At 41.8% G+C, this 14,448-nt stretch overlaps 1 protein-coding gene across 3 annotated transcripts in view; it reads left to right on the top strand.

Moving 5' to 3' along the window:
* The first annotated feature begins 445 nt into the window (after window positions 1–445).
* The window catches only part of LOC111271819 (uncharacterized), a 34,553-nt gene continuing 20,550 nt past the window's right edge, over window positions 446–14,448 (top strand). Inside the window, exons 1-2 of one of the 3 annotated variants that reach the window (XM_022852821.2) lie at window positions 5,624–5,904; window positions 7,151–7,202. The gene's annotated coding sequence lies outside the window, so the exon portion shown is untranslated. Of the gene's footprint in view, window positions 1,144–5,623; window positions 5,905–7,150; window positions 7,203–14,448 lie in introns of those variants that run through there. The other 2 variants (XM_022852824.2, XM_022852822.2) reach the window with 2 other exon arrangements.

The raw sequence follows: 14,448 nt of genomic DNA, 5'->3' as shown, positions 1-14,448 counted from the left end.
TTTCTCATGTGGAGAAGTTAGACTAACCTTTGCCACTGGCCTATGTGCGTTGTCTACGCTGGCAAGGCTAGAACTCGAAAGAGTGGACGTTAGCTAGGAGCTTTCCCGCGGCCCCATTGCTTCCCGGTTATTCCCTCTGCTCCTTGAACCTCTGTTTTTCCCTGAGCATAGCTTGGGGGTTGGATGAGGTTTGGACGACTCTCCTCCACTTGTCGACGAGAGAGAGGACCCTCTCGCTCGCAACACCCCCATCTTCGTCGCCGGTGCTTGCTTCTAGCGGCGGCTGTGCTGGTCCTGCCTAGCGCTGCTGCTTATGGTAGCGGCAGCGGACGCGGGACATCAACACTGCGAGTGGTGAGGGAGATTCCAACACTGAGAAAGCTAGTAGCAGGATTCGGTTAATGCCCCTTCTGGGTGAACGCAGTAGTGGAAGCGGCAGCTATCTAGCCTAACTTGGCCTTTGACGGCAGCTACCACTGTGATGGCTGTGTGACGACCGTGTGCTGGCGGCTAAAACTGCAAATATTCACTATCTGCCTGTAACCGTTTTTTTCTGTGCGCGTATATCTACCTATCTGTGATTGGATAGATCGTGCGTTATCTTCGTGTTGTGGTACAATCGTACAATCGCAGCGTCAACGTATCGTTGCTGCATCGGTGCCGTCTTTGCGGTTCAATTATCTATATTGTTGTATCTGGTAGTCAACGAGTATCGCTGCTCACCAAGGCCGTGAAGCTTAGTTGAGCACGTCAAGCAGACAACAGTAACGATAATCAATGAAAAACAGTTGCAGATATCATGACGACGGCGCTGATGATTATATGTTATGATGATGCTGCTATTGTTACCGGAAGCGGAGCAACTTAAGTGAGACTTCCTGGTGAGAAACTAAAAGGGTATCAACCTTCGTAGGATAGCGGTAGTCGTAACTGGCTCGCACAACGTTAAAGATAACGAACAGAAGAAGCCAACAAGCGTGTTTGGTCACAAAAGTGTCAAGTGAGGACCGGACTGAGTATGAAATTAGAGCGTAATCCCATCGGCGTCGTTGCATTCGTCGTGATACACAGTCGCGTTTCAGAAATTGTGACAGCGAAGTAACGAGCTTCAACCCTCGCTCTCGCATTTGCACGATAATAAAGGTGAGAACAAAAAGCAGATCCGTAGCATTGACTAGGTAGAGTTAACCGGCGCTTAGTTAGTCGTAAACATCACCGTACTCGTAGCGTGCTCCGGGGAAGACGGCGAATCAGCGTAACGTGTGCATTGTATAACAGCTAGTGAGGAATGGAAGAAGGACGCTATCAGGACATAACTGTACTAAATCACACGTTTGTTCTGTTCCCTTTCAATCAACGAGGAGACCTTACACGAATAGGACTGTCAGACAAAATCCGTTGGGTTGTGGGAAATCAAATGGTGTTTGCATTAGATAAGAAATGGCGACGAAAAAAGTCTGCTGCGAATTCTTAGCAAGAACTATCTTCGAAAACAGTGTAAAAATAATGTATTTCTTTTTTTGTATTTAGCCCTTTTTATGCAATATAAAAACAGAGGAGAAATGAACACGAGGACTAAACGGCACAAATCTAGTGTTTGGATAAGTAATAATCCGAAAACGAAGTGCTACCACTCTGTGTCTGAATATACACTCTTATATAAGTGTATCATTGTGAGAGTACGGACAGATACGAGCTAATTCGGAAGTCACCACGGATATAACACTGGAGAGGTAACAGTAACGGTTATCTTCTCTCACGACTTCCGGCACACTACTCATTTGTCCCCTGCGTTTCGGGGCAACACGAACGATGGAACTGGCAGGGGCAAGTATCCATTTGAACGCTCTGCAGGGTTTACTATATATGTTTACACATGTCTGCCTTTCTATCTGTTCGAATTTTTTTGCCCCAAGTTCATATCGCAAAAGAACACAGAACATTATGTTATTTCTTCAATTCGCACAAAACGCATGAGTGCAAAACGCCTGTGCCTATGCGTATGGCTAGAAAAATAGACCCAATATCTATGTCCCGATCAGTATTTCAGCTGGGCCAGACTGCGAACATTTTTCTTGCGTTGCAAGCTCATCGACCTAGCCTTCATTCCCTCAATACGTCTTTCGAAGCAATTCTAAAGTGAAACAGCTTCAGTTCTACTAATGACGCCTGCTGAATATTATCGTGAAGAAGATGAAAACTAAGTAGGCTTGGGCTGACTAGTTTGTGTCATGCAAGAGAAAACTAATATGATAAAAGTCTGTAGGCAAGACACAACGTATGGTCCAACTCGGGCGCGAGCAACTTCATATCTCAAACATACACACACACACACACACACACACAAAAAAGAGATGCAAAATGAAAAACAAGTTATAGCGCCAAGAAGAACTTGTAGCTGGCCTTTCAAATATGGAGAAATTCCAACCCTGTCTGATATTCTGACTTATGCGGCGGTAGACCCTTTAACTTTGAACCTACCTCGCCCCTACTTGGCCCAACTAACCAGCGAATATGCAATGTAATTTACGAGCTTCATTTTTCGCCTCGGATTCTCGCCACTGCCTATGAGCCGAAAGCCGAGGTTCAACTTCGTGCCAGATAAGGACCCGTTGTAGAGTGCTGTTGACGTCAGTAATAGAAACCTCTGAAAGCAAACGCAGTTGTCGGAGGTAAGTCAAGGAGAAGATAAGTGATGATGTATAGAAACAAATAACTATTATGTGGTTCAACGACATTGAATTTCAGCCAGATAGAAAAACGATATAGGAAAAAGAAAGGGTCGTAGAGAGAACAGCTTGGTCTTTTTCGACCAACAACCCAAGCTGTCAGTATATGGGGTAATATTGTGTGCGTATGATGCTCCTTAGAAGGGACTAGGGCTGATCTTCGTACAGATGAGTGTGTATACATTAACTAAGCAGTACGCATCATCAGTGAAGGTGCGCAACCGCTTTGGAAGCCGAAGGCGGAATCTTCCAACAGGTTACTGCTATTATAAATATTAGCATACATTTAGCTATCAGAAGAGGCGCTGCTTGGCTACCGCGGCTCACCTATCGCAAATATTTGTTTACGTGAAGATTTTAAGCCAGCGATTAATTGGGTTATTAGCGGTTTATTTTTGTACTCCTTTTTCGAAGTTGTGCGGACGGTTCCGTTTCCCGCTGCCACTGGATAATTAACGGCTAAGTATAGTTCATTAAGTCACTGGTGCAGTAAGCCGCTGGATGAAACTTTTAATCAGAGTGAATAATCCTTAGAAAAAATGTCAGGCAGTCCTAGTTAACGCAATATGTACCGCGTGTACTTTTGCGACGCCCTACGAGGCACGGTATATTCTCTAATCATAACAAAAGAAAACAGATCTTCAGTCTTAATCTATGTAAATCTTGTTTTTTTTTCTATCTGTCAGTAGGGCATTGTAAATATTCGGTATCTGCGAGCACACGCAAAAATTCTGGGACTTGTTATAACCAACTCCTGCAAAATAGGATTGCAACGAGTCGGCTACAGGGCGCACAAATTCCTATGAATAATATATGTGGATTGGTTATCGCTGTGAGACAGTTGAGGCTATTGGAATCAGAGTTGCCGTGCTTTACGATGCCACCGTTTCTGAGCGTAGTGAACGGCCGCAGAAAGCGTGACAGCATCGCGTCGAGTCCATCTCACGGTAACAGGCTGACGTGTCTTAGCGACTGGGCGATGGGTACAAAACAGACACCGCTGCGGTTGCTGCTGCTAAATTACCCTTCGAGCCGGCATAGACAAAGTTAGAGGTGACAGAGCTCTGCGCATGTATAAATGCCGTATGACGTGTTCATCGAAAATCTATATTGCTTATTGTCGTGTAATGTGTTTGGTGCTGATTTAACGATATGACGATATTTTTCTATGGAAGTGTTATCTGAAAGCCCATTATTATCGGATTAGCTTCCTGAATCCTGGCTAATGCCGTGCCATGGACTCGACCGATCAGTCGGTTCAGGCGACTCGACCGTGTCGTCTTGACCCATTTATAGCTAATAGTATTGAACTGGTATATCAGATCTTGTTCGTACACCGAGATATACCAACAATGAAACTAAATTCTAAGCATACTAGCCCATGAACGAATCATTTGTTGCGACCAAATGACTGACAGACACCGTTTGCATAATGGTGCTCATCGCGCACCGTCACTCTTCTACGTATGATCCATAAATCTGATTTGCCATCGGTGATGGTACTTTTTTTGGTACTACAATTATTATTATTGCTCTATTCGATGTTGATAGTTCGTGACAAAACTGGCACATTAACCTATAGTGTTTTACGAAGCTGAAGCTTACACGGTGCTTGATTTGATACTGCCGTACCATACCGTTCCTTTTTGGACATCTGGTACCGCGTGACCGATGATATTTTTTCTTACGGTTACGATTTTCTAGCCTGGGCGTCAAAGATGGACCCATCTTCCTTGTCAAATCTGAGAATTTAGTCAATGACCAACAGCTGGCTTAAACCTTAGGAAACGCAGGAGTTTCTTATTGCTTGAATGTGATCACGTCGAAAAATCAGAGTGGATATGGTTGAACTAGTGAATTGGACGTCCTATATTTAACGAATAAGGCTACGCAACAAAATTCAGTACTGTGAAATGGTCAGTTTATGTCAGAAATGATAAGTTTGAAATCTAATTTTGTGTGTCCTAGTCATGAAGGATATCGATTTGGCCTGTAGCCAGTTAGCTATAAGTTCATTCCGAGCGTTTATTTCTAATGAGAAAAATACTGCTCAATGGAAGTGAACGTTTGAATTAAGTAGTTACAGCTATCGTCTGCCTCGGCGCTGAACGAGAAAAATAATAAAGGATCGTACTCAAAACACTATAAATATGAGATTTACCCACGCCAGCCGGTAAACCTCTTGAAGAAATCCTCAACACAAGTCGCTTGTTAAGTAAAAAGTAATTTTACTAAAGTATTTACTTTGAAATAACGAATCATTTGATTGTGTGCGTGTGTCATACGATAATGCTCTGAGCTAGAACGAATATAGCAAGTGCTTGATGACTCCGAGTCGGTTTCCGTCGTTCAAGCTGGCCTATGCATATGTTCACCGTGTTGTTCTGTCATCTCCGTTTGGGTGTGCCAGTGGCATTACAGCGTACCGTATACGCTAAAGGGTCTTTGCCTTCACAGAAGAACTAAGCCAGGTCCAGCTTGATGCCGAGCTCGGTCTTGAGGGGATCATTTTGTGGATTATCTACTTACTGTGACAGTCACATCTGCTCTCCGGCAGTCTTTGAAATTGCGTCACCCGATTCTGGATCGTATTGTTGGCTAGCCGTGGCTAGGAACGGGTGACGTTTTAGCCACTCACAACACTGAATCGTTAATTACTAGATTGGAAAACATCGGATCCTTTGTTACTTTTAGCGCGCCTTAGTCATCAATAAGCATGACGTTAGTCGGTCAGGTCCAAGGGTTAGCAAGTGTCACAGTTGTGCAATTCAATTGGTAGACATTCAGACGTATGCGGAGAAGTCATTTGTGTGGTTACCTTTATCGAAGATGACGTCCCTCACGTTACGTTTAAGCGGCAAGCAAGGCCATCGGTGGATGGTTGAACAGTCGTCTAATTTACGTACTCTGCTCGGCGGATCAGTCCGTGTCTGGGCCACGGAATGCAGTCAGGCTCATAAGAAACGTTATGGAGCGAGTTGTATTCGGTCGCGATATTTGGGGTTTCCTTCTTAGACGACTGGCTTGCGAAGAATCGCCGATATCAGTCGAGACAGGCAAGTGGCTCTGCGTATTTGATGCAGAAATTGTCTACAAAGCTCTATATATGAAAGTTAACGACGCAAGATGCACAGTCCTGAAACACGTCGCTTTCGAAACACGAAGTCTATCAGCAGTAAGTACCGTGCTATTTAACCTGTCTTATCGCTAGCGAATGATTCAGTTTGTGTCCATTTAGCATGATTCCCTGATACAGTGTCCTAGTAAGGCTTCGGGCGGCCCTTATCGCAGTGAGAACTTTTGCTCTCAGCAGTGAATAAATTCAGGAAACAATTGCTAATTGCTATATCTGTCGAATCGACGGTGCTCTGCGTGGCAACGCCCATAAACGTGCTATCAAATGTGGCTGACCGGAATTCCTTTTGCTGAGACACTGGTTATAACACCCTGGATGAACTGTTATACGTGGCTCTGAAACTATGTTTCCCGTGGAAGAAAAGACAAACACGCGCGGTATGTTCCTGCACAAGGAAATAAGTTGCGCCGCTTACCGTGAGCATCCTATGGGAAAATGTGTACTTAGGCTTAGATTGAATTCGTTTGGTAGTAACAGAAAACATACTGGTGAGCATGATCTCTAATGTCGCATATCGTCGCGTGCACTGGCCTTTGAAATCACGATCGGTCAAATAGTTCGGTGAACAGGTGTTGATGTCAATTATGATAATAAAAAGGCCATTATGGCCTTTATCATCACCTCAACAAACGCATTATTCGAAGTTTTTCGATAGTCAGATTCACGCGCATCAAGGCGCGACGATTGGATGTAACAGCGAAAACTTCCATGTACGATCTGCTGCGTATGTTTGTGTAAAACTTGTTTTTTATTTTTATTTGGAACTTGTTGGAAGCATTCAACGAAGGCTTACGAGAAAGCTGATGTGAGTGTGTAGGTAATCTGTTATTAACATCTGTAAGCGTAAAGTAATTATTGATAAAAATAACCACTATTCCAAACGAAATACGCTTTGAAGGCACGTTATATACATATACATTGCACGCTTAATGCGCCTTTTACATTAAAAAATAAAGATAACTTCAAGTTGCACAAGTGCCTTTGCCATCTTCAGAGTTCATTTTGAGACAATTTTGTTAGACAGGACTTTGAGCTGAACATTTCCATAAGAAATGTATATGAGTAATACATATTGCGACATCACTTCATATAGCGACGGCTGGATGCGACTTACATATATAGAAATCAGGATCAACATGTACTAATCACTCCAACCTTTGTTTCTATAATTTTCGAATATCCTCGTACCTTCGTTCATGAAGTACTTCTGCCATAAGACCGATTCCGACCACGCGTAATCAAAGTAGCGAAGTATAAATGATAATTTTTTCACACTGTTTTGTAGCTTACGCCGTCCCCAGTAGAGTCCTTACGATTAGCAGGAGCAACTCATTGAGGTATGTATTTTTCCATGACAACTTCTAAGGTGAAATATCCAGACCTTTAAGTACAATTGCCAACTTCTCTATTTACCAATTCCAAGATACAATAATAATGCAATTATTATTGTATCTTGGCATTATCAAACCACACTGGCAAATATAACCTCAACAGTAAACATGTCCGAGAATACATAATCGCTAAATAGAAATTGTTGTAATCTCAGAAGACCAAGCAGGAAAACGAAAACATGCCACTGGCTATGCTTGCCAGGTGAAGATTTAACTAACGATCACAAATTCAACGACCTATATAAGCCGTCCCCTATTAAAAAGTGTTGCAAGCGGATTCGAAATTTGTGCGAAATGTCTTTTCAATACGAACTGCAAAAACTGTTAGACATCTTTTTCTGAACAAGATAGCACCACGACCGCCACGACCCGAAGTAGGGTTCAGGTTCGAAATTATTAACCCAGTTTCTAATGATCCCTCAGTTGATTGTATCGGAATCCTCTCGAGATGTGGTTAGGCTAGGTTAGGTTAAGTTAGGTTAGAACTCCAAACTGGCGTGCATATAAGATCATTGCTAAACCTCGCGTTGTTGTAACAACGCTTTGTTTTTACCAATCAGCATAGAGGACTAGTAGATCCTGCGTAAGGGCGCAAGTATTTTTGGTTGGTATTTCTTAAAAATCTGTTAATTATTGTGAGGCAGTTATTTTCCCATACACCCATACTTTGTTTTCAACGATAGTTCTTACTTAAACGACCTACTTTTCTTTGCACACACAACTTACACACACATATTTATGTGGTGAAAGATCAGGGCAAAAATTAGTTAGCATGTATTTGTTTAAAGGCCTATTTCTGGTAGATCAGTATTCGTTATTTCAGTCATGACAAACGAGTGCAAACGTTTTGTACAAGAATGTATGAATATTAGAATAAACTTCATCTGGCTCGAACAACTTATACTTTACCGTGTACAGGCAACAACTATAATAATAATATAATTAATTATAATAATAATATGAATTTTTGGAAGCGCTAAAAAAGTGCAGTACTGTTTTTTTCACCGATTTTTATTGCAATGTCATATTTGGCCAAACAAAAGAACGGTTTCTCCTTCTTACTTCCGTTTACAACAAAAAATAGTATCTTTTTTTATCTGATTTGACTTGTTTTTTCGATATCATTTATCTACAGAACTGTTTCCCTACGCATAGACGTAACCACCTTGAAGTACGCGAACGGATTCGAGTACCCGGAGATGGTTTTGTCCTTAAACGGCCAAAACTTTTGCAGAGTACCTCATAAATAGAGTACGGCGAGCGACAGTTGCAAACACGATTAGGATATTCTTTGTAGAACACAATAGCCCTGTTCGAAATAGAAATGCCTCTAGTTAAGAAGATCCTATGAAATCCAAGTTATCTGGGGACATTTACTACCAACGTAACTCGAAAAATACAATTAACTCAAGCCCGCGTACTTGGAGTGCACCATGGGGCTGCATTGCTTGTCGTTGAAAAGGTTTCTGTAGCTTTGAAGTAACACACGGCTGTTTGTAGATGACCCAAAACACAGATCTTAGGTCTCTGTTGTCGCTGCCCATTTGGAGCCCAGTAGCACATGAAAAAGAATAATATTAAAGATCCATTCCGATTGTGATGATACAGAGGAAAAGCCAGGAAAGAGGAGGGCCGAACGATTTACCATATTCTTTATGCGAATGCATTTTGTCACTGGTTTGGTACTAGGTGCAACATATGGTGTATGAAGTATGGTGCACTATGCTACAAATACACCACGGCGTCATACAGGGGCAGTATTTTTGCTGGCCAATCTTTCTGATCGGACGCACCGATCGTAGGATCTTGAAATAGTGAAGTGCACTTTTATAGACACAAATAAACGAGAGGGTGCTGTTATTACAGAATCGCTAGTTTTAACTGTGTTTGGCTGCAACTGTAGCTGAACGTCAACGTTATGCAATGAGTTGACTTGCTAAAACTATGTAAAGGCCGTTTGAAGGATAGCAAATTACCAAAGAGATTACCATACGAGCAGAGAAGCCCTATCTTGCACGATGCAGAGAATCAAAATTGTATAACAGATTCTTATTAGTGCTATAGAGGACGGATACGTAAAATCTATATACGCAATAGAGCTATTCTTCACTCGATGACGCTCGGATCTGAAGAATCAGATTAGATAAAACTGTTTAGTTCAAACCCCCCCCCCCCCCCTGTATTGCTCGTGGTACTTGATCTGGATTAAATAGGCCTTTTTCTATCAGTAAATTCCAGCTTTTGTCTAAGTATGTTACCCTATACGATTGAATATATGAAAATCGAAGACCACAGTTATCAACTAGGGACCCCATGTGCAGCAATACAATTCTGCCTTGCAAACGACTGTTTGTGTATATATATATAGGGGAAATGTTGGGAAGTCATGCTATTCTTGAGCTACGTTCTCGTTTCTTATCGCTTCAGCCCATCAACACAACGCCTCCTGGCGGTTGTCGGTTCAAGTGGGGCCTCAGGTGAAATGAAGAAATGTCGTATGCGGTGTAATTGATCCTAGAAAATGGGGCTGCAGTAAAACAACCTAATTCGTTGACCTCTGGAGTGTATCTGGGTAGCATAATAAATTTGTCTAACTGTTGTATCAACATACTGACGGCGACTAAAGGGGTTCTAGATGAAAAAGTTGATATGGCTACATTGATCCCATTTCGGTCATGGTGAGATGAATCTTCTGTTGAATGAATAAAGTATAGGTCGTCATCGTAAGTAGAAGCGCTCACTATATAGTTCCTACACAGATTTTTTTCCATGAGATTGTTTGTTAACACTGAGTGCACTTAATAATAAGTGACAGCTTTAGAGCCTCTTGTTGGGAAAATGAAATTACATAGAGTAGACAAATGATTATTGTAGAACCTAAATAAACAGCACGGAGGGTAACAGAAACGCTACTACATCTGTACCGCTGACCCGCTTCTATGATGAATTCTCATCGTGATTTTTGACATTCTGCCCCTGAGATGCGGAGTCTTTTAGTTGTGTTTAGCTGCGCTATCCGTATAAGTACGAACCGCGGCAGTGGGAAATAGAATCTCGGGTTTGGTCATTATTTCTGTTATATTTGGTATCAATCATCCTTGATAATATATATATATATATCAACCGTGTCACTATACGAGTAAAAGAAAAAAGATGCCATATGTGCAGTTAAACGCCTAAGAAAGATGTTCGTTGCAAACTACATTTTCCAAACCTTCAGTCGTGTACGGTACTTGAGTGCGGTAAAGGTCGATTCTATATATCTCACGTAAATATTATATATAGTAGTAGCTTTTTGCAATATATATGAATTCTGCGCATTATATCTTTCGCTTGCTGGCGTTGCGCTTCATAAGCCTGTGAAAAGTTTCTGGAGAGAAACTTCAAATTCTGTGCAGCTTAGATATTAAACTTTCGGAATTTTAATTTTCGGCATTCACAACGTATAAAGGTCATAGTCACTTTTACAAACAAAAAAAAAAAAGCAGTAAGGCGACTCTATCTATGCTGCAGGTTAGTGTTGAACGCTGCACTTTCCAATACCATGCAGCCGCGATAAACATCTAAGATTGCTTTTACTAGTAGTCGAAACACCCGATGCGATGTCGCCTGAAACCTTAGTATTCCTTAGGCAGCTTACGTGTAGAAAGTCTGGGCCTAGATCCTGGCTTGTTTGTTTTCTTCGACAACGTTTCTTGTTCCACCTGCGTTCAATGCAAATATAACGCTGTACATCGGTATTGCCACCAGGCAGGCAGCAGGAACATGTTTTGATACTCGGCTAATAATTGTATCACAAGTACTCTTGATTTTGCTTTGTTGGCGTCTCTTATCCAAAGGCCAACCGTACAAAGGGGCATCACTAGCACCGGCAGATCGTGCCTTCACCGTTCCAAGCTACGAACAATAAATTACAGACTCTCAGTCGTTATCCGGAACCCAGTAAAGTTAAAATTTTCGATAGTTCAAGTCAGCCCTGAAGCCGCAATAGTGATAGCAGTTTGCAACTGTTGACTATTTTTGGACTGCTTAGATATGACAGACACGAACATATGGCCAACATTTGCAAATAGTTACTGCGGCATATTGTTACCCTGCCGTTTCATGGGTCTATCGGAGAAAAAGCCAGACAATGGCCAGCCAAATTCGTCTCGCATAGTGAGTGTCTAACGGCTCAGGTACCGGAGATGAAAAACAAGAGGAGGCTATCAGCTTGGCGGGGCTTGTTTCGTCGTCATTTTATTGTTATCATTATTAGTACGTGCTGTGGAGCAATTCGCAGCGTCCACCCTTGCCATCTAGCTCGAACATTCTCTCTGTCGGCTAGACAACGCGAGACAGCAGGCGACAAATGTGTTTCGAAACACCAGCACCTTTATCAGAGCCATATAGTGTCACTCTTCGCGTCAGTGCTGAAATCTCATCACGCAGAAATCACTCACTTGTGCTAAAGTATGCCTCTTTTTTCTGGAAATACCGAATTAAGTTAATATATTCACAGGCGACGGAGACAGAGCGTCGTTCAGCGAAAGCTCGTTGCTACTGTTATGGCTAGGGAGTTGGTGCACACGTCGGGTACGTCTTCTTCCTACGACTATTGGTGCTTGAACGACAGCGGTTCACCTATAAGTTACGAGATGCAGTTATTTAGATATCGGTCTATTTCAAGCTTATTCAACGTTGCCATCGTTTATTGGGTTGTGTTTTACGTAGTGCCAGAGTGCGCGTGCTTTGACAGCAGTGAATCGCATTTATTTCGATTCGGGTCAAGCATCGAAAATCGCGCAAATTCTGACCCCTCGTATCGTCAGCCGGGAAGTCAGACGAAATGTACGGATTACTATTGTGAGGGAGATTTAGCCAATACTCAGGTGATTGCTATCATACAGAGGAATATGCACAAACTCAGCCTCTTCAACCAACGCAGAAGAGGACCTCCGCGCTTCGGGGGCCGCTCCTATAGACCTGCTCAAGATGAGGAACCAGACGACGGAATTCACACCCGCAAAGTCGCCCATACACCAAGTGGGGAAGCGTGCACATCCAGGACTCGCCTTATTCAACCGACGTCCGCTAAAAGGGCCAGTGACCTAAAATTTCAGGCTATTTTAAACACGAACGATTTCGTACAATATGAATTTATTGAGGTGTGCACGAGCGCAAACGGCAACTGTTCAAATGTTCACACGGATCAGGGCCTCCGTGCCTATTGTCGACAGGCCTATTCGTATCGGAAACTCATATCGTACAATGCAGATGGAGAGCCTGAAGTGGAGACATTTTTACTGGAATCTGGCTGCTCGTGTTTCGTCGGCAGAGTCTAGCGACTAGCATCTGCATCGAGACGCCGATACTTAGAAACGCCGGATCTAAACCTTAACTGAATAACAGTAGCTAATCAAAGATATACTAAATAGTAGAATTTTCCTGTACATAATATGTATAATAGTACCAGGGTTGCTGTTATATGATTGTGTGATTAAAAATGTAACTATAAGCAATTATTTATTTTTTGGAAAATATCGTTCATTAAGAGATAATTACAGTTACTACTCTGTAGTCGTATCCGTGCCTCAATATCTCGTACATCTAGAACGATATAACTTACGCTAACATATCAACAACCGTTTATTAATTAAAGCGAGCGATGCTAAAAGTGTCCACATTTACATCTGCACGCTAACAAGTAACTTTTGTGCTTCGATATAAGCTTTGCTGTCGCTCATTATTAAAAATTATAGCAATGGCTGTAATGTTTTTATTGTACGGCTAACTCAGCTTGAAAAAACGTTTCAACAACCCTGTTTTAATCGCAAAAGGATTGTTGTTACTGAAGTCTATTTCTGTAACTCTTTATTTATGTAAATAATCATTGAAATTAATTTTTAGTAACATTTAACTTGTGCCTATTGATTACGAACAAGCACGATTGCATAGTGGTAGGTTGAGCTTAAAAGTACGATCATACGTATTTTGAATTTATTAGGTGTTATGTACGCTTCGGGGGGTGCGTCCGAAGTAAAAATCGTTTTTTTTTCCTATTCAGTAGCCCCCCTCTATCCGGTGCGAACTATGTCATGATTGTCATATGATTGCTGGCTGTTAACAACTAGGAAACTTTGTCCGCTATTTTGAGCGTTCTAGTATATAGACACTTATCTTGTAGGCGACCCTGACGATATTTTTAGTTGTCACTGAAAAAAACAATTTATTATGTAACACAAAATATAACTGACAAACGTATACGGCTCGAATCGCCAGTTGATGCTTTCAGTTGAGATGACTTCATCTCTTCAAACTGTTCAAACATTTTTACAAAAGCTTATCGTTCTATTAGATCTGGTGGACATCGCCATACGTTGGCGGCACCTTGTGTTAGCGCCGTTGAGCTAACGCTATATCTACATTTTGTCGCCAAATAAGATAATGGCTTGAAAGCATAGTGGCGTTCTTCCTTCACGCTTCCGAGCTGCTCTCATCAGCCCCGTGACTAGATCTTATTTAGCTGCACAATGACAATGGGTCTCTGAGCGCTTATATAATGATATCATCCCATAAACCCAGATAGATACATTCTAATTAATGCATCAGCCAATACGAAATGTCTCCTTACCGTATCTTCGCTTGGAAACAAAGTATACTGACGCCAACAAGGCGTGCCTGATGGTGCTGAAAATATTGCTCGCTCTAAATGATCACATTGATGATGTCATCTTGACTAGCGTCTTTTCTGGGTCTGGCAGGCTTCAGCTGGCGATTCTCTAGCGTTGGTACGTGTACTCAGCAAAACAGCAGAACTGATGCTGTTTCCGCCCTCACGTAATAAGCGTCTTTTATATACTAACATCGGTTCACAGTTGACTCAACTTAGATGGTATTGTAGATGAATCAATTAGTGACAGAAGAGTTAGGTATTTTTTCTGCGAAACCAGATAGCAAACTACTTCTAGCAAAAGACTTCAGAGCCGGTCATCTTTAGGCCAGGAGCATATTTTAAATGGTGCCAATTAGATGTATTTACATAAATCTTTCCCTATTACAAATTTTATACATTTGAAATTCTACTAAATACAATATTAATGAGGCGGGCTCCTTTGATTTACTTCATGATAGTTATTCGCTCCTTTATCACGTTTTCCTATACAGCTGGCCCTATCTTTATGCTGGTGGCCCGAGTATATTACTTAAATAC

The sequence above is a fragment of the Varroa jacobsoni genome, unplaced genomic scaffold (genome assembly GCF_002532875.2).
Source record: "Varroa jacobsoni isolate VJ856 unplaced genomic scaffold, vjacob_1.0 contig01062, whole genome shotgun sequence".
Lineage (NCBI taxonomy): Eukaryota > Metazoa > Arthropoda > Arachnida > Mesostigmata > Varroidae > Varroa > Varroa jacobsoni.
This window is presented reverse-complemented; position numbering and strand designations above follow the sequence as displayed.